Source organism: Nuphar pumila, chromosome 6, assembly GCF_984573655.1.
Source record: "Nuphar pumila chromosome 6, dmNupPumi1.hap1.1, whole genome shotgun sequence".
NCBI classification, from domain to species: Eukaryota; Viridiplantae; Streptophyta; class Magnoliopsida; order Nymphaeales; family Nymphaeaceae; genus Nuphar; species Nuphar pumila.
Genome location: NC_143254.1, coordinates 52,081,180 through 52,101,106, shown reverse-complemented (window position 1 = coordinate 52,101,106; position 19,927 = coordinate 52,081,180). Strand labels below are relative to the sequence as shown.

Below are 19,927 nucleotides of genomic sequence, written 5' to 3'. Positions count from 1 at the left end.
GCAGGCTCCATTCTTGAAATAGTAGTAGGGTATGATAATACAAGATTAACTTAATTAGTTCTATCATTCACTCAGTCGAGTTGGTTGAGTCTTTATCTAAATGTTTGTCTTTTTCCAATTTATATGTCAACTTTGGTTGCTCTCAGATTTGAGTTACGGATTTGCCAACCATTATTACCAATGATATGACCATGTAACCAGCATGGTTTCATTTTCTTTTTTTGGTTATGGGCCAAAGTTATATGATAATGATGGTGGTAGCCTTGCTGGCTATTAGTATTCACTGTTCTCCTGACGAGATGTAGCCTTGTGTAGAATAAAAACTATTAGTATCTCGGTGCTCCAGCTGTAGCCTTGTGTAGACCTCTCTTTTTCACATGTCAAATCCAATAAATTTCTTTTAGCTGTCATCTCTGTGCAGCTGTATATAAAATGAAATTTGAAAAATCCTATGGCGTGGCAGTGGAGTGGTAGGCCTCATGAAGACTCTCTCTCCAACAAACCACATCAAACCTTGCACTTATATTTTTTTTCATGAAGACCAAAGAGTTTCAGACATGATTGAATCATGACATTCAGCAAAACGCAGCAGGATGGGATAGCCAATCCTTTTGTTTCATCAATTTTGTCCCGTTGCCTCAAAGTACACAAGCATAACGTGGGTAACGAGTCTTCAAACAAACTCCCGACCCGCGCTGGGGGAACCCCCAGACCCCCTTTTATATATATATATATATTTACATTTTTGCCCCTGCCGCACCCCCGCACCTGGGTTTTTTGGAAGTGCCGAATCCCCGCACCCGCACCCGCACCCATGTGACATAGCCCTCAAATAGAGCAATAGCCTTGGCATTCTCATCATCCTTGTCATAACTCATTGTAAAGGAGAAGTAGCATTCATCAATAATCAGAAACACGTTAAAAGGGAAAAAGAAACTCTAATGAATCAATAATAAATGCCCTCATCAACATTGCTAACCTTAACTTTTTTGAAAATATCCTTGAACCCCAGTTCCCTAAGAACTTGTTCACGGAGCCTACAAAGAAGTTGGAATTACACAAAAGTATTATCAAATTTAGCATCCAAGTAAAGCATAGTCCCACATGACCACGGCATCTACCTATGTCACAGGGATTTGGCTAACCAGGTGCCGCACCCGCGTCGACGCAATGCAACACGGGTGCGCGTGCAGGTGCGGCACCTGGTGCGGTCAACCCGACCCTGGGTGCGTGATCGCACCCAGGGTCATTTATGTAAAAAAAAAAAGAAAACCCCATCGAGGGAGGCTTGCCTGAAGAAGAAGAAGACAACGAGCAAAGAGAGAGGCGAGAGGGAGCTCACCTAAAAGTGGGCTGGAGGTCGCATCACTAGCACAGGAAGGACCGACATCGGGTGGCCGGAAATCCAAGGCTCGCCGAAAGGGCTTGCCGACATCAGGTGGCCGAAAAACGAACGGGAGAGAGGGAGCCTGCGGCGGGGGGAGAAGGCGAGCGAGGAGAGAGAGTGAGAAGCGTGGGGAGGGTTTCTCGTATGAGAAACCCTACCCTACGTGCTTTAAATAAGCACACAAGGTATGTTTTATCGGGTTTGGATCCGGGTCAGATCCGACTGAAAAGATAACATTAGTTTTGTATTAGTGTCTTGAATCTGGACCGGATCCTTAAGATCCGGATCCAATCACTTGTATGTCTAATTTCCATACGTCACCTATAAGGTGGATATGTTGTAATTTTTTATTGTTGTTCAAGGGTAACTTTGTACCCTAATAAGTCTTGTAAGCTCTTTTTATATTCAATGAGAATGGACGCCCAGTGTGAAGGGTTCCCTCTCTATTTAGTGTAGCCTCTTATCATCACTTTCTTTATTCCCTCTTCTACAAATAAAAGATTGGAGATCTGCAAATCTAACATGGTATCAGAGCACGTTAGATCTGGGCGTGGACATGATTTCCAGAAGGCATGATTGAAGAGTCTCCCTATTTTCCAAATCGAAGATTCTACTTTCGCAGCCTGGTATGATCTACACGAACTTCCTTTCAAATCGTGTAGCCATTCTTTCCCGCTCGTTCTTCTACCCCTTTCAGATCGTCACCTAAATTTCTTTCTCCCCCGTTCTTCTACCCCTTTCAGATCGTCACCTAAATTTTTTTTCCTTCCTATAGTTTTTAAAAAAAAAAATTCAGACTGTCGTAGATTTCAGGCTACCGCAGATCTGAAACTGTAAATTCAGACCTGTCTATTTTTTATCTACTTTCTACCTTTGCGTCAAATCTTCAGATCTGAACCTGTCATTCCCTAAACTTGTTATTTCTGTTTTTCCCTTTTATTTCTTCTCGCTGAATATTGTCTTTATTTCTCATGGACTTCCCAACTGCGCAATCCAATCTCTCTGCAAGCTTCCTTAACCAACTTGTGTCTGAAAAACTGCATACTTCGAATTTTTTGATTTGGAAAAGACAAATAATCCCTTTTATAAGGAGTCAGGGTCTCCTCAGTCATCTCGATGGATCCATGCCAGCCCCTCCAGAATTTGTATCTCATGAAGATACGGATGACAAAAGGGCAACATCTACCATTCTTATCAAGAATCCAGAATATCTCAATTGGGAAAAACGAGACCAGCTGCTTGTGGCCTATATCACTTCGACTCTATCGCAAGAGGTTCTCCTTGCCATAACAGATGATTGCACAGCCACACAGCTATGGGACAGATTGGTTCGCACATATTCTCAGATTTCAGAAGCTCGAGTTGTATTCCTCAAGCGTGAGTTTCAGATGATGAGGAAGGAATCTTCGACCGTCATGGAATTTTTGAATAAAATGAAAAGCATTGTTGATCAGTTAGCTATCATTGGATGCCCCGTTAGCGATAAGGACATGGTTCAGCAGATTTTGAGTGGATTGGGGGTTGATTATCATATTCTCACGACTTCATTGTTGTGTTTACCTGAATTACCAAAGTTTGAAGATTTGCGCGCTAAGTTGTTACAGTATGAGATGTCATTAAAAGGTTTGCCAGAGGAACCTCACAAGCAAGGACACACTCATGATGTTCTTGCTACAGGAATCGACTATAGACGAGGGAGAGGTGGATTCAGTTTTCGAGGACGCGGAGGACATGGGCTTTTACCCACTCCTAATGTTCTTTCGAGTTCTCAAGGACAGAGAAATGTGCCCACATGCTACATATGTAACAAAAGGGGTCATGTTAGGGCTAACTATTGGTTTAACCCACAGAATAAAGACAAAAACCAGCAAGGAGAACATAAGAAAGGAACTGAATCAAATGGAGAATTAAAAGAATTGCTTATGTCAGCCCTAGCAGCATTGAATTTGAAACAGAATGAGGAGGGGACATGGTATGTTGATTCTAGGGCAGCAACCCATGTTACTGGAGATGCAGGTAAGCTTCTAAATCCTATTTCTTATTTTGGCAAAAACTGTATAGTCACTGGAGATGGATCCCTCCATTCTATTTCTCATGTTGGAAATTCGGTTATCCCTATGTCCAAGTCCATTCTCAAACTTTCCAATGTTCTCCATGCCCTAAATATCAAAAAGAATATTATTTTTGTTTCCAATCTAGTTGATGATAATCATGTTTCTGTTGAATTCACTCCTTCTTCTGTTCATGTGAAGGATCTACACTCGAAGAAAACATTCGCTGAAGGGAAACGACAGGGAAACATGTACATCTTTCAAGAGGATCCTTCTACATGTCGTCAGCCAGTCTGTAATACCTTGAAGCCTTCGTCTATGTCTTCCTTTGCCCCCTCTGATTTTGTCTTCAGTGTCTCAGATTGTAATAAGCCATATCTATGGCATGGTCGGTTGGGTCACTGTGGTGATCATTTTATTAAAAAACTTGTCACTAATAATCTTATTCCTAAGGAGAGTTTGAGTCTTGAAAAGAATAAACAAAAATGTTCTAATTGTCAGCTATGTAAGAGCCATGTGTTCCCCTTTCATAGTGTTAATAAAAGAGCTTCAAGGCCTTTTGAAATTATTTGTTCGGATGTCTGGGGACCTGCTCCAGTCAATTCTTGTTCTGGTACTAGGTATTATCTTATTTTTGTTGATAGTCATTCTCGTTATACATGGATATTTTTCATGAAACATAAATCAGAAACTTTCCTTCTGTTTCAAAGATTCTATTCTTTTGTCAAGAACCACTTCTCGGAAAATATTCAGTATTTACAGTCCGATGGGGGAGGTGAATTTTCTTCTAGTGACTTTATTAGCTTTCTCCAGAATAACGGAATAGGAAGGAAAGTGTCCTGCCCACACACCCCTCAGCAAAATGGAATTGCTGAGAGAAAGCACCGACACATTGTGGAAACTACAATGAGCATGATGCACGACAGCAATCTACCCATAAATTTATGGACGGAAGCATTCCATACTGCAGTTCATATTATAAATAAATTGCCAATGAATATTTTGGAAAACAAATCTCCATATTTTACTTTACATGGAGTTCACCCCAATTATCATGATCTGCATGTGTTTAAATGTGTTTGTTATGTAACGACCCCAACTCCTACCTTTGAAAAAATGCGGAATATTTTTTTTTTTTTAAAGAGTCGCGGAAAACTTCCCAGAGACCTGGGGTCCCTACAGTTCCAATTTCAGTTGGATAACCACACACCACAAAGCAACTTACATTTATCAATCATAACCAATCCACTGAATTCTTTTATTAATGAATCAATAAGAGTAATATGTTCCATGTCAAAAATGAAATATCAAACTGCAGGAAATCAGAAGAACTAAAAGAAAATAACAATAGAGTCACTCTGTCCGTAAGTGAAGTCGTCTGAAACAAATGTGACCCTCGTATCCCTCAGAAGCGAGTCGACTTCACTGATCACCTGTGCCTGGGAAAAACCAATAAAATAAGAGGGTCAGAAATCCGAAGAATTCTGCGTACAGGTTTCCCTAATGAATCAAATAAGAAAAAGAGCATAAATAAGATCCATGTAATATTTTGAGGAATACAATTATACTCAATTCTTAAGTCAATTAACCATTCATGCATAATTAAACAGTTAACAGGAAGGAACACGAAATAGGTAACATTGATCACAACTTAATCAATAAGGCAATTAAATGTAAAATAGATCAACATCATACAATGATCAACATAAACAACTAAGTGAACAGGTAAATATGCATGAACTAATGCATAGCAGGAATATACATGATTTGTGTGCAATGCATGAACCATTTATTATCTTCCATTTAAGTTTTCCTCTTTCCATATGCATGTCCTATTAAATGCACACATCCTTAAGTTCCTCTTTTTAATTACAGTGGCCCGCGGATACACCAAACGGGTACAATCCCCGAGGTTAAGTAGGGTTCCCGGGGTAGCTTCACACACAATTTGTATTTTGTTACCGGGTTCCAAACTTAGCCCACGACCGATATCAGGAAACAGCACCATCCATCGGAACCTTGGAAAACAGCATCCAAAGTCGGGGACACCATGGAAAACAGCATCCACTGGCGCCACTTTCTTGGTATACCAAACAAACTCACAGCTGTGACTAACACACCACTCCCGGGTAAAGTGGCGGGTTCTCCCTAAAACCGTGGCCAGGAGAAGAACCTCAATATCGGGTTCAGGGGCAACACAACGCACACGGAGTTTTTGTATCCTCACGGTTTCCCCTAAACCGCAATATCCAAGATTCACATGCTAACGCAGGGACATCAAGGAGAAAGTGAATTACATTGTTCTTTATTTTCTTTTATCTGGTTATTAATTCATTTCTTTTACGTTTGCAAATTTACATGCCGAATTAATAACATAAGCTTGCACATCAGCATGCTAAGCTTTTCATGGGACCACCGCCCATGACAACATAGAACAGTGTGGTAAAACAACAAATCTCACATTTGATTTGTTGAAATGCATCAAAATAATTAAAACGGAGAACAACTAGTTCTCGAGGCTCACCCAGCCCCTGATGATCCAATTTGATCATCACAATATTCATAAGCATAAATCCTCAATCACATGCCACTATGCATTCTTTTCACATGCTTTTCAATGCGCATTCATGTATGCAAGTTGTGCATGAATCAATAATTTCATAAGCATAAGCATAAATTCACACCCCCACATTAAATGCATGTTTTCATGACATGCACGTACTCATGTCAAATGCAATAGTTCATTCATGAATCAATCCAATTAAAACATACGAACAACCATGCAGTTTTGATCTAAATTCCATATGTGTATATGCACAAGTACACTCACTTACAACAATAATTTCGAACAAGGATTATTTATCAAGTTTAAGCACCTAAGGAAACATCACCCTGAATAAGCATAACATAACCAATAGGCATATGGAACATACATAAAAACTTAATTCTATATAAGGCAGGATTTGAACTCATAACCAGATTTAAAAGCATGACAGTCGATGCACTATCTCCAGATTAACAACATAAGCAACGCATAATTATACTAAACACAAGGTAAACCATTTTCAAGTATCAGCACATAAGCAATGTATATATAAAAAAAAACAAAATCAGGATCGTTAGTCAAGGAATCATCACATCAAAAACTTCAGAAAACTTTAACTGCAGCCCTGAATACATATACATATACATGCTGATCCGCGTGTGTGTATATATATATATTTATATATATATATATATATTTATATATATATATATACCAGAATTGGTATGTTGACAGACCTATTTTAATAAACACACAAGAGTTCTACATACCGGGAGTTATTACTACTGGTCACCGAGAGCAACCCAAAAAGATTGGTATTTAACAGACTTTCTTTTTTGTGTTTTCCCACAAATATATATATATATATATATATATATATATATATATATATATATATATATACCCGTGCAAATTTAAAAGGACCAATCTAAGATTTCATTATATTTCTCAGCCTCAAAAATGTATATCAGATCCAGCCATCAAGATGCTGCAAAAAGTCCAAGGTAACTCTGATTTTCATGCAGATGCAAACCCCTGTTATAGTTATATGGAAAAAGAAATAACAAATAAGAACATAAACCAAGGACATCAATTTTTGGGACACTGTACAGGTGTATGATGAGTATCCTGAGCGTGAGCAAGGTGCTGATGCAGATAAGAACTTCTCCCCAAATCTTAATGTAAATCGTTCTAACATTTCAGTATTTACAAAACCTTAAATCATGCCAAATCTGGACCGTGATCCTTACGTAGATATATATATATATTTTTTTCTACTCTAACCCACTTAAAGTCCAAAAGAGAACAAGAACAGGAATTCCAAGATGATGTTTCCCCAAAAAGGTTACAGGGAATCCAGTCCATACCCATTTTCTCACCCGATTTCAAAAGAGGAAGAGCCCGTACCTTGTTCGCTGGTTTTCCGGCGATCTTTCCGGCGGTCGGAGGTTGGAGGCACGGTAAGCTGGGCTGCTCCTTGTTGCTGCCGTGACGGGGAGATCGCTGGAGGTCGGCAATGGTGGACGTGGGCTGCTGCAGCTCGCCGGCGACCTCCTCCCACCCAACTCGACAGAGAGAGCGATAGAGGGAGAGAGATATCAAGGGAGAGAGAGATGAGGGAAGTGAGAAATGAGGGAGACGAGGGAGAGACCCCCTCGTTACTCCCTTTTATCGACTGATCCCCCCCCCTTCCATGCCGAGATGGGTGGGGATCAGTTACGCCAGCCGAGCCCCCCCCCCTTCCTTGCTGGGTATTGCAGGAATCGTGCCCTAGGCACGATTCTTGATCTTTCCCCCTTTAAAAATAAAAGCAGCCCGATATAGGGTTTTAAAGAAACCCTATCAGGTTACGGATCCGGGTCGGGTCCGACCCGGGTCCAAGAGCTTCTTGCCTTCTAAATTAAATCTTATTTATACTTTTCTTTTATCGAGAGGGCCGGGTCCGGGTCTGCGACCTGCGGCTCGGGATCCAAACTCGACCGGACCCTTGACTTCCACTAGGTATGGATCCATAGATTGGATCCAAATGGATCCAATCGTGGATCCCCCTAAAAATACTCATGTATTATATATTTTTATATATATTTAATCCCGTATACGAGTATATAGGGTATTTTACCTATATCTATATGGATCCTATCTGGGTATCGGATCCGAAATGTGGATCCCAAGCCCATATATACATTATATACGTAGTTATCTCTTAAATAATTTGCCAAATTGAAAAATTTTGCACTTATGTAAGTACATATATGTTTTACGAGATAAATACATATATAAAGACCCCTTTATGGATCCCGGATCCGCGACTTGAATCCCGGGCCCAAATCACATTGTTATGAAATATATACCATAATATTTTTAAATAAAAGCCTAAAAATTTAGGTTATTACATGTTATGTCCATGTTGACATCTCATTAAGGCACAAATTTCAAGATAATGCTGTAAAGTACAGATTTGTCGGGTATGCAGATGACTACAAGGGTTACAGGTGTTATGATCCAAGAACAAAGCGCATCAAAGTCTCCAAACACGTCATTTTTTATGAGATGAACTTTGACTCTCATCCAGAATTCACAAATTCCTCGTCGAATGATGTTGAGTTCTATTATCCATGGCTGAGCTCAGAATTATTTACTGAAACCGATATCAGTTGTCCTGCAGAATTTAGACAGGTAACAGAGAGGTTTGAACAACATGACAATTTGAGTCATCAAGAAGATGTGGAAACCTCATCACAACCAGGCAGGTACAAGGACATTGTATATACTCGACGAGAGCAGCACAGACCAACGGCCAATATGCCTGGTCATGCATCCTCACAAAATCCCGATCTTAGAAGGTCTAATCGAATTCGACATCCTGTTGAAAGGTGGGTTAGTTATGAGAATTTCTCCATGGATTTTCAACTGTTTTTAACCTCTTTGAACAAAGAGGATGAACCCATTACCTTTCACCAAGCAACACATTTTAGAAGGTGGGTTGAGGTCATGAACGATGAGATGGAGGCACTGCATGAATGTGGAACCTGGGAGATTGTTCCAAGACCATCAAATAGAAATGTTGTTGGATCAAAGTGGGTATATAAAATAAAATACAAGCCAAATGGCACTATTGAACGCTACAAGGCGAGGCTTGTGGCCAAAGGCTTCACCGAAGAACAGGGGCTAGATTATGATGAAACTTTTAGTCCTGTTATAAAGATGGGGACAATTCGACTTATTCTCTCCTTAGTCGTTGAACATGGATGGGTACTAAGTCAACTTGATGTTAAAAATGCCTTTCTTCACGGTGATCTTAAGGAGGAAGTTTACATGGAGCAACCCACAGGATATGCTGAAGGAGACTCTCAAAGGTATGTATGTAAGTTAAGAAGGGCAATTTATGGATTGAAACAAGCATCATGTTCCTGGTTTGACAGTTTCTCTGTGGAAATACAGAGGCACGGTTTCTCACGATCACTCTTAGATCATTCTCTGTTTGTTTTTAGACAGGGAGATCCGGTCACTTTGTTGCTCATATATGTTGATGATATTGTTATTACTGGGAACTCTAGAAATCATATTCAAAAGGTCAAACAACTTCTAAGTCAAAGATTTAAGATGAAAGACTTAGGGAAGTTGCGGTATTTTCTTGGAATTGAGGTTGACAGAAAATCAGATGTCCTAATGCTCACTCAACAGAAATACACCATGGATATCTTAACTAAGGCAGGTATGAAGGAATGTAAACCTCTGAGCACTCCATGTGTGCTTCACCAGAAGTTGAGTTCAAAGGATGGTGATTTATATGAAGATCATGCACGATATCGAAGCCTGGTTGGCATGCTCCAGTATCTAACTTTTACTCGACCTGACATAGTTTACTCTGTCAATCAGGTCTCACAGTTTATGCACGAACCAAGGGTAGGGCATATGGAAGCTATTAAAAGGATTCTTCGATATTTAAAAGGGACGATTGGAGATGGTCTCCTGTATAAATCGAGCTTGTCACGGACAACAGAACATGAGATTATTGTCTACAGTGATGTTGATTGGGGAGGAGATCCAGATGAACGAAGGTCAGTTTCAAGTTACTGTGTTTATATTGGGTTAAACTTAATATCCTTGAGCAGTAGAAAGCAAAAAGCTATTGCAAGATCAAGTACAGAAGCAGAATATAGATCAATGGCGGCGGCCACAGCTGAGGCCACTTGGATAAGGCATATGTTGACTGAAGTGGGACAACATATCTCTCGAACACTCTTATTGTGTGACAATCAGAGTGTGATTAATGTCTTTCAACCCCATTCATCACAGTCGAGCTAAACATATTGAGATAGACCAACATTTCGTGAGGCAAAAAGTTGAAGACAAGGAGATTGAACCTCAATTTGTGAGAACTGAAGATCAAGTAGCAGACTTATTCACCAAAGGGTTAACGAAGGACAAATTTTGGATACAAAAAGGCAAGTTGTCCATGGTACAAGGCCATGTACAACTTGAGGGAGGGTGAAAAGATAACATTAGTTCTGTATTAGTGTCTTGAATCTGGACCGGATCCTTAAGATCCGGATCCAATCACTTGTATGTCTAATTTTCATACGTCACCTATAAGGTGGATATGTTGTAATTTTTTATTGTTGTTCAAGGGTAACTTTGTACCCTAATAAGTCTTGTAAGCTCTTTTTATATTCAATGAGAATGGACGCCCAGTGTGAAGGGTTCCCTCTCTATTTCGTGTAGCCTCTTATCATCACTTTCTTTATTCCCTCTTCTATAGATAAAAGATTGGAGATCTGCAAATCTAACACAGACCTGAGTCTGTGTTTTTTTTGCCGCACCCCCGCACCCATGTTTTTTTAAAGTACCGCATCCCCGCACCCGCACCTGCACCCATGTGACATAGGCATCTACAATGCTAGCTATGTAAAAGCACAAAAAATTGGTGATATTCATTCATTTAGAACAGAAAAAAGTTGCCTTACAATGCAATTTGGAGGGCCACCATGGCTTTCAGGACCTGTTGTCAGGTCATCCAGTATTTCAGTGTACCTTTCCATGTCATTTTCACGTAGAGCAGAATAATCAAGTTAGAAAGAAATTAACAATTCATCCACATAAGTGATACCTAAAAAACTAGCTAGCAACAAGGCACTGCACTTCTCCAATTATTTTGCATGATTATATATATATAGTAATGATAGGGTGCTCCGGGAGCACCTACTCCCACCTAATAGAAGCTTCAAATTTTCATAATTCTTGAGCTTTTTTTGTTGATCAGACCCCACAGATATGATCTACATGTTGAAAACAACTTTTGGATCATGTGATTATGGCATACATTTAGGTTTTTCAAGTGTTCAAAAATCAACAACTCATAATGTACCAAAATTTCATGACTTAAAAAACCCATTTTTATGTCAAAAAAACATGATCCAAAGCATGATTCCTAACAAATTAACTATGTTGAATACATCTATAAGGTCTGATTGAGAAGATGCAACCTACATCTATCATTTCTAATAAGTGGGTGTAGGCGCTCTCAGAGCACCATAACATATATATATATATATAAGCGAATACAATATTAGCATGTTCTAATCTGCACTAAGTTTAAGAAATGTAACCAAACATGTATAATCAAATAAACACTTATGTAACTAAGTTACCAACATCAGCTAGGTCATGCTAGATTTCCTTTAGAAGAAGAACATCTCCCATTTCAAAATTCTAGGATTTCCAGAAATGATGTTCATCGATGGGAATGACAGCTCTGGAGGTATATATGGCTGGTTCCACTCATAATGTATGCAAATTTCATCGAGATTTCCAATTTGCCTCAGTTCATCACTAAAATCAGGAATCATAGTAATGTTAAGATATATATATATATACATTTGTTGTAAACCGAAATACCCTTGCCAGCAAGGGTATTTCGGTCTTTTATTGTAATAGGCATCAGCCCATTAGGGGCTGACAATCTTTTACTTTTATTTTATTTTGTATTTTTGTTTTTTTTTGTTTTTTGTGTTTTTGGGGCAGCTCCAATATAGTTGTTGGAGCTGCTCCCAACGGTCATAAATATGACTGTTGAGAGCAGCCCAACAGCCATATTGGGGCTGCCCACTAGTGGTCCATTTGTATTATAAATAGGCCCCTTGTGGTCTTATATTTTCAATTCATTTTTGAGTAACTCTATGAAATAACAAATTTGTTAGACCCTTGTGTGGGTGGTTTGATGATTCAATCAAGTATTCTACTTGATTGAAAGTGTGTTCTTGCATGTTTATTGGATTTAATCCATTTCATTACATGTTATCAGAGCTTTGGTGGTCCAAAAGCAATTTTTAGAGGAAAGTTTGTGACAATATCAAGGAGGATCGTGAGCTTAGCGGATACAACAAATCGTAGATTGTTGCATTGGGAAGTGTGTCACCTCTCAAGAAAGTTTTGTATTACTTTTCTTTTTCTTTCTCTTCTTCTTTCCCACTCTCTCTTTCTCTACCCTTTCTCTTCAAATTGTAAAGAAATGGAGAATGAGAGGGAGGTAATGGTCTTCATTCCCGTACGCTTAAACGATACTAACTATGTGATGTGGGCATTCATAGTAAAACACAAAATATGAGAAAAATGACTATGGGGTTTGGTAGATGATACCGAAAAAGCGCCTAAGCTCATTCTTACGAAAATTGAGAATGAAAAAGAGGTTATACTTTAAGAAGAGGAAATGAGTAAAGACATTTCCGACTATGAAAAGAAATGAAAAGAGTGGAGGATGGGCCATTCCAAAATAATTGGATGGCTCATCAATAGTATGGACATCCACAAATATTTTAGCTTGGCGAAATTTGATTTCGCTAATGATGCGTGAAAATATCTTAAAGACATGTATAGTCTTAAAGATATTGCACACATATGCAATGTTCAAAACAATGTGAGAACCATGACTTAAAGAGAGATGAGCATTAGAGAATACTACAATGCACTCTCTCTTCTTTGGGATGAATTGACTCTTCTTGAGCCAAAGTGGCATTGCCCATAAAACGTAGAACTCCGTGAAAACCAAATTAAAATGGAGCATTTCTACGAATTTATTAACAGGCTTAGACCCGAATTTGAGGGAACCAAGTCGGCTCTCCTTCATAGAGGAGGTATTCCTTCCATAGTGGAAACTCTTGAAGAATTGACTATGGAAGAGAATAGATTAAAGAAGCCTTCCATTTCAAAAGATAAGAATCCGTGCTTGCCATGTCAAAGCCCAAAAATCATACTAGAAGCTACAAACCTTCTCATTTTGTTAAAAATGAGAATGGAAGGAACCCCAACAACTATGAAAGGAATTAAAAAAGAGTTGATCATGAATACAAAAAAGGTGGAAAGATAATTTGTTGTCATTGTTACGAACCGGGACATATCAAGCCTTTTTGTCTCAAAAAAAAAAAGAAGGATGATCACAAAGAAAAAATTGCTTTGGTTGAAAGGAGTGAGATAGACGACTTCAAGTGCATTGGCTCGCTCTCATTGGCTCAACTAATGAAGGCGCTACAACCTATGCTTAAAGCTCAAGCTTCATCCTTTTCGGGAGCGGCTATATTTACAAGTGGTGACCATGGTAAGACCTCTTGGATCCTCGACTCTGGTGCTTCCTTTCTTATGATACCAAATGAGTACATATTATCCGAATGTAAGTTTAACCCAAATGACTCTTATGTTTCAATTGCCGATGAGACATCTTTGAAAATCAAAAGTTTTGGGATTTTTCAAAAGCATTCAATCTTTCGCATATCAAATATTAAAGTAGTATCAAAATTAAATTTAAATCTTTTATCAGTTTCTCAAATTATGGACCATAGTTGCAAAGTATTATTTTCATCTAATGATTGTTTAATACAGGATCTCCAGTCCGGAAAGCCGATTTGGCGAGGTCATAGAAGAGAAGATCTCTATGTTGTGGACAATCTTGAGTTACCAAAACAACCATTTTATAATTTTGTGGAAAAGAAAGATATAAAAATTTGGCACAAAAGACTAAGACATCCTAGCGTGACCAAAATACACTTGTTTCCATTTCTTTCAAATTATAAAGAAAGAGATTTTGTATGTGAAGATTGTATTCTTGGCAAAATGAAGTCTTTGCCCTTTGGACCAAGACATTTTATAACTAAGAACCCATTTAAGTTAATACATTTAGATATATGGGGACCGACTCCAGTCATATCCAAAGGAGGGGTATCCTATTATGTTTTGTTAGTAGACGACTATAGTAGACATTCTTAGATATTTTTTCTAAAACAAAAATCAGAAGTATTTGAGTGTTTTAAAAAATTTCATTATTATATTAAGAATCAATTTAAAACTAATATTCAAATCTTTAGAACCGATAACGGGGGAGAATTTGTGTTAAAAAAATTCAAAAATTATCTTGACCTCAATGGGATTATTCACCAAAAATCATGTCCATACACTCCTCAACAAAATGGACTAGCCGAGAGGAAACATAGACACATTATTGAAACCACTAGAATACTTCTTGTGTCTAGAAATGTTCCAAAAGTTTTTTAGCCGAAGCCACCTTTACGGCAGTCTATTTGATAAATAGAATTCCTTCCAAAAACATTGAAAATATCTCTCTTATTGAGAAACTTTTTAAAACATCTCCCGATTATAAAAGGTTAAGGGTCTTTGGATGCAAATGCTTTGTCCTTATCAATAAGAATGACAATCTTTCTCCAAAAGCAATCTCTCGTGTTTTTTTAGGTTATGGCGAAAGTCAAAAGGGATATAGATGTTATGACATTGAAAAAGACAAATTCTATGTTTCTCGAAAGGTTATTTTTCTTGAAAATGAAATTGGTTTTTGCAAAGAAAAAATCCAAGAAAGTTGTGACTATTCATTTCTTTTTTACCTTGTCAATGAACATGAAAGGTATGAAAATATTCATGACACACATGAGAGTAGAAATGAAGACATGCATAATGCAAGTGAGAGTGTGAATGAGGGTCTTAATTGTTAAAATATGTGTAATATATATATATATATATAATCTAAACATACCCGATAGGGGTATTCCTGTCATTTCACAAGTACCCGATAAGGGTACTTGTTATTTTTCTCTTTTTTTTATATTTATTTTCTTACTTTATTTTTTCTTTTTATTTCTTCTTTTTTACCCACTTTAGGGGTCCCACCATGGAATCGATGGGACCCCCAACGGTCACATTTGTGACAGTTGGGGGCTCCCAACGACTCCATGGGGAGCCCCCTAGGTGGCCCTTCTCTCAAGGCCTTAAGGCCACCCCTCTCCCTCCTTCTTGTGTATATATAGGGGTGAACCCCTCTTGTATTCTTCACTCTTGAGAGCTCTCTCTCTCTCTTTTCAATAAGAGCCATTTATATTTTCATGTGTTGCCTCTTTGAGGATTTGGGTGTATCTCTTTTGTCCATTAGTAGACATTGTAAGTGCTTATAGCACTCTTTGCTTTTCCGCATATTTCGTTACATGGTATCAGAGCCTTGTGTATGCTCTTGATTCTTAATATAGCTAGTTGATATAGCTATATATTGTTTTCTTTGTATCTCTCTTGTTTGTCTTTTTGTGAGAGATTAAATGGAAGGGGAACAAAAGATTGATCTCTCCTTCAAGCTTAATGGCTCCAACTATATGATGTGGGCCGCCGCCATGGAAAATAACCTCAAAGGCAAAAAGCTTTGGGGATACGTTATGGGCATCATTCTAGAACCACAACTCCAACTCACCAAGATGGATGGTGATGAAGAAAAAGCTCTTGAAGGAAACGCCCGCATAAGTCATTGAAGATCACTAATCTAAAGTGGAAGATTGGGAAGGCAAGCATGCCAAGATTCTTGCTTGGTTCAGAAACAATGTGGAGCTAAAAATTTGCGCCAACATTGCTAAGTTTTGGAGGGCTAATGAAGCATGGTTCTTTATGAAAGGTATGTTTACTCAAAATGATCTTGCTCGTCAATTCTTTCTCCAAGAAAAAATCCAGACTATCAAACAAGGAGAAATGAGTGTAAGGGATTACTTTAGCACTCTTGGACCTTTATGGGATGAGTTATCCTTACTAGAACCTAAGTGGGTTTCTAGTATAGACGTGGAATTAAGACGAGAACAAATGGAAAAAGAACACTTTTTCCAATTTTTACATAGGCTTAGACACGAATATGAACAAGTTAGATCTTCCCTTCTTCATAGATCCAAGCCTCTTCCCTTGGAAGATGCCATAGCCGAAATATGCCAAGAAGAAACTCGTCTTGGCATGGTTAAAGGAAGAGATGATGTTTTGGCCGTATCTAAACCCGGCAACCATGCGAAAGCCTATAAGCCTCCACACTTTGGGAAGCAAAATAATTATAATGGTAACTATAGAAAAGTCATTTGCCATCATTGCCAAGAACCGGGTCATATAAGACCTAATTGCCCTAAGTTAAATGAAGCACCTAAGAATAAGGTGGCCACCGTTGAAGAAGCTACCCAAAAGGAGGAAACTATCAAAGGGAAGGAGTTTTTTTCTCTTGCACAATTATCGGAAGCACTACAAATTCTACTCAAGTCACCATCAACTTCGGGTGCCGCCATAGCTTCTTTCTCTCCTCCAGGTATGTCTTCTTGGATCCTTGATTCTGGAGCTTCCTTTCATATGACCCCTCTCGAAAATGGGCTTTCGGATTTGTGTAATAACTCTAAAAACTCCTATGTTTTCACTGTCAATGGTACATCCTTACAAGTAAAAAGTTTTGGAACTTTAAATTTTTCCAAAGATTTTTTTGTGTCCAACGTAAGAGTGGTACCTCAACTGAATTTAAATCTCGATCCTGTGGCTCAAATATGTGATCATGGATGTGAAATCTCCTTTTCAACTAAGGATTGCTCTATACAGGATCTCTGGTCCGAGAAGCAGATTGGGCAAGGCCATAGGAGGGGAGATCTCTATTACATGAGCAATTTGAAACTTCCCACTAACTCTTTTTGTAATCATGTCCAAGATAAAAATATTGAAATTTGGCATCAAAGACTTGGACATCCAAGCTTCTCAAAAATGTACTTCTTTCCATTTGGAAAGAAATTTTGTAACGAGAAACATTTTGTTTGCAAGAATTGTATTTTTGGCAAAATGAAATCCACTCCTTTTCCAAATCGAACTTTTGTGTCCAAAAGACCTTTTGAGTTAGTTCATTCGGATGTTTGGGGTCCTTCTTCGGTCATGTCTAAAAGAGGATACTCCTATTATGTTACTTTCATTGATGACTACACTAGGTATGTGTGGATCTACTTCCTCAATTTAAAATCCGAAGTCTTTGACTTCTTCAAAAAATTTCATATGATAGCTAAAAATCAATTTTCAAGTAATATCTCTACTCTTAGATCCGATTCGGGTGGAGAGTATCTATCAAATGAATTTCAAAATTATCTAGAAATGAATGGAATTTGTCATCAAAGATCATGTCCTAGGACTCCTTAACAAAATGGTTTAGCCGAAAGAAAGCATAGACACATCTTGGAAACCACTAGAACACTTCTTATTTCCAAAGAAATTCCAAAAAGTTTTTGGGCCGAAGCCGCCTTAACCGCAACTTACTTGATAAATAGAATGATATCTTCATCCTTACAAAATACATCTTCATATGAAAAACTATTTGAAAGAACAACCGATTTTAATAGATTAAGAATTTTTTAGTGTAAATGTTTTGTCCTTACACATAAAAGAGACAAATTATCCCCTAAAGCTATTGAATGTGTTTTTTTAGGATACGGAGAAAATCAAAAGGGCTTTAGATGTTTTGACATCAAAAACAACAAACTCTATGTATCCAAAGATGTAACCTTTTTGGAAAATGAAAATGGTTTTGAGAAAACTAAAGATATTGACGAAAGCGAATATGCTTTCTTATTTGATCTTCTCTCTCAAGAAGATGAGACTCCTCAAGAAGGGGAAATCTCTAATGAAATGTTGAATGACCTAGAGGATACTCCTCTTGACAATGTTGAAAATGAAAGTGATAGACCAATCCAAACCTATCTTAGACGTGGTCAACAAACTCAAATTAGTGCCTTAGAAAAATACTCTCAAGGTTCCAACATAGAAGAAACCTCTTTAAGGAGATCCGGTTGAATCTCCAATCCTCCTAATAGGTTTGTTTCCTATGAGTCTCTAACTCCAAGGTATAGAGCGTGTCTAATTGCGTTACACTCATTTCATGAATCGTCACATTATAATGAAGCCAAAATCATCCCTCAATGGGTTGAAGCCATGAACTTAGAGCTTAGTGCCCTTGAAAAAGCAAAAACTTGGGAAATAACTTCATTACCCACTGGAAAGAGATCGATTGGATGTAGATGGGTCTACAAAATTAAAACTAAAAGTGACGGTTCATTAGAACGCTATAAAGCCCGATTAGTAGCAAAAGGATACGCTCAAGAATACGGTATAGACTATGAAGAAACTTTCGCACCCGTAGCTAGGACTCTTATCGTCGTTGCATTAGTTAAAAAATGGCCTATCTATCAATTAGATGTTAAGAATGCATTTCTAAATGGTGAATTAAATGAAGAGGTTTACATGGATCCCCCACCAGGAGTATGTATTGAAAAAGGTAAAATTCTCAAGTTTAAAAAGGCATTATATGGTTTAAAACAAGCCCCAAAAGCTTGGCATGATAGATTTAGCAACTTAATGACAAGTTTGAATTTTCGTTCATGCTATACTAACACTGCTTTGTTTGTAAAAAGTGTGGGGTCTTCAGTAGTTATTCTACTACTTTATGTTGATGACATGATCATCACTGGAAGTGATGAGCAAGGAATTAATGAGATTAAGAAAGTTTTAAAGGAAAATTTTGATATGTCTGACCTTGGTTTCTTAAGATATTTTTTAGGAATTGAAGTAGCATACTCTCCTCGAGGGTATATTCTCTCTCAGATGAAACTGGCAGCTGACATTTGTTCCAAGTCTGGTATCTCCAATGATAAGAAGACAGAAACTCTTGAAGTCATCAATGCGAAGTTAAGGTTGGAAGATGGAACACTTCTCGAGGATCCTACTCCCTACCGCCAACTTGTTGGGTCTCTAACCTACCTATCCATCACTCGGCCAGACATTGCTCATGCCGTCCACTCTGTCAGTCAGTTTCAACATGCACCTACAACTGTGCACATGAGTGCAGTCTTAAGGATCGTCAGATACATCAAAAATATCATAACTAAGGGAGTTTTTCTTTCCTCCTCTTCATCACTTGATTTGATTGCTTACACTGATGCTGATTGGAGAGGAAATCCCAATGATAGAGTTTCAACTATGGTTTTTTGTGTTTTCTTAGGTGACTATGATTTCTTGGAGATGCAAGAAGCAGCACAAAGTATCATTGTCCTCAACAGAAGCTGAATATCGTGCTATGGCCACTACAACCATGGAGCTTGTATGGCTAAGAAGTCTCTTCAATGATATGGGCATTATCATCTCTACTCCTTCGAAGATGTGTTGTGACAACAAAAGCGCAATTTATATTGCAAGCAATCACACCTTTCATGAGCGTACTAAGCACATCGAGATGGACTGTCATTACGTGCGTGATGAATACCTAAGAGGAACCATAGTGCTCCCTTACGTCACATCTGAGTACCAGTTGGCGGATTTCTTCACTAAAGCTCTTGTCGCTCCTCGGTTATACCCCCGTAAAGCTTGAGGGAGGGTGTTAAAATATGTATAATATATATATGTATATATATATAATCTAAACATACCCGATAGGGGTATTTCTGTCATTTCACAAGTACTCGATAGGGGTACTTGTTATTTTTCTCTTTTTTTTGTATTTATTTTCTTACTTTATTTTTCTTTTTATTTCTTTTTTACCCACTTTAGGGGTCCCACCATGGAATCGATGGGACCCCCAACGGTCACATTTGTAACTGTTGGGGGCTCCCAACGACTCCATGGGGA

At 38.2% G+C, this 19,927-nt stretch overlaps 1 pseudogene; it reads right to left on the bottom strand.

Annotated features, from left to right (window-relative positions):
- The window catches only part of LOC149834848 (damage-control phosphatase At2g17340-like), a 94,251-nt pseudogene that overhangs the window by 36,634 nt on the left and 37,690 nt on the right, over window positions 1-19,927 (bottom strand).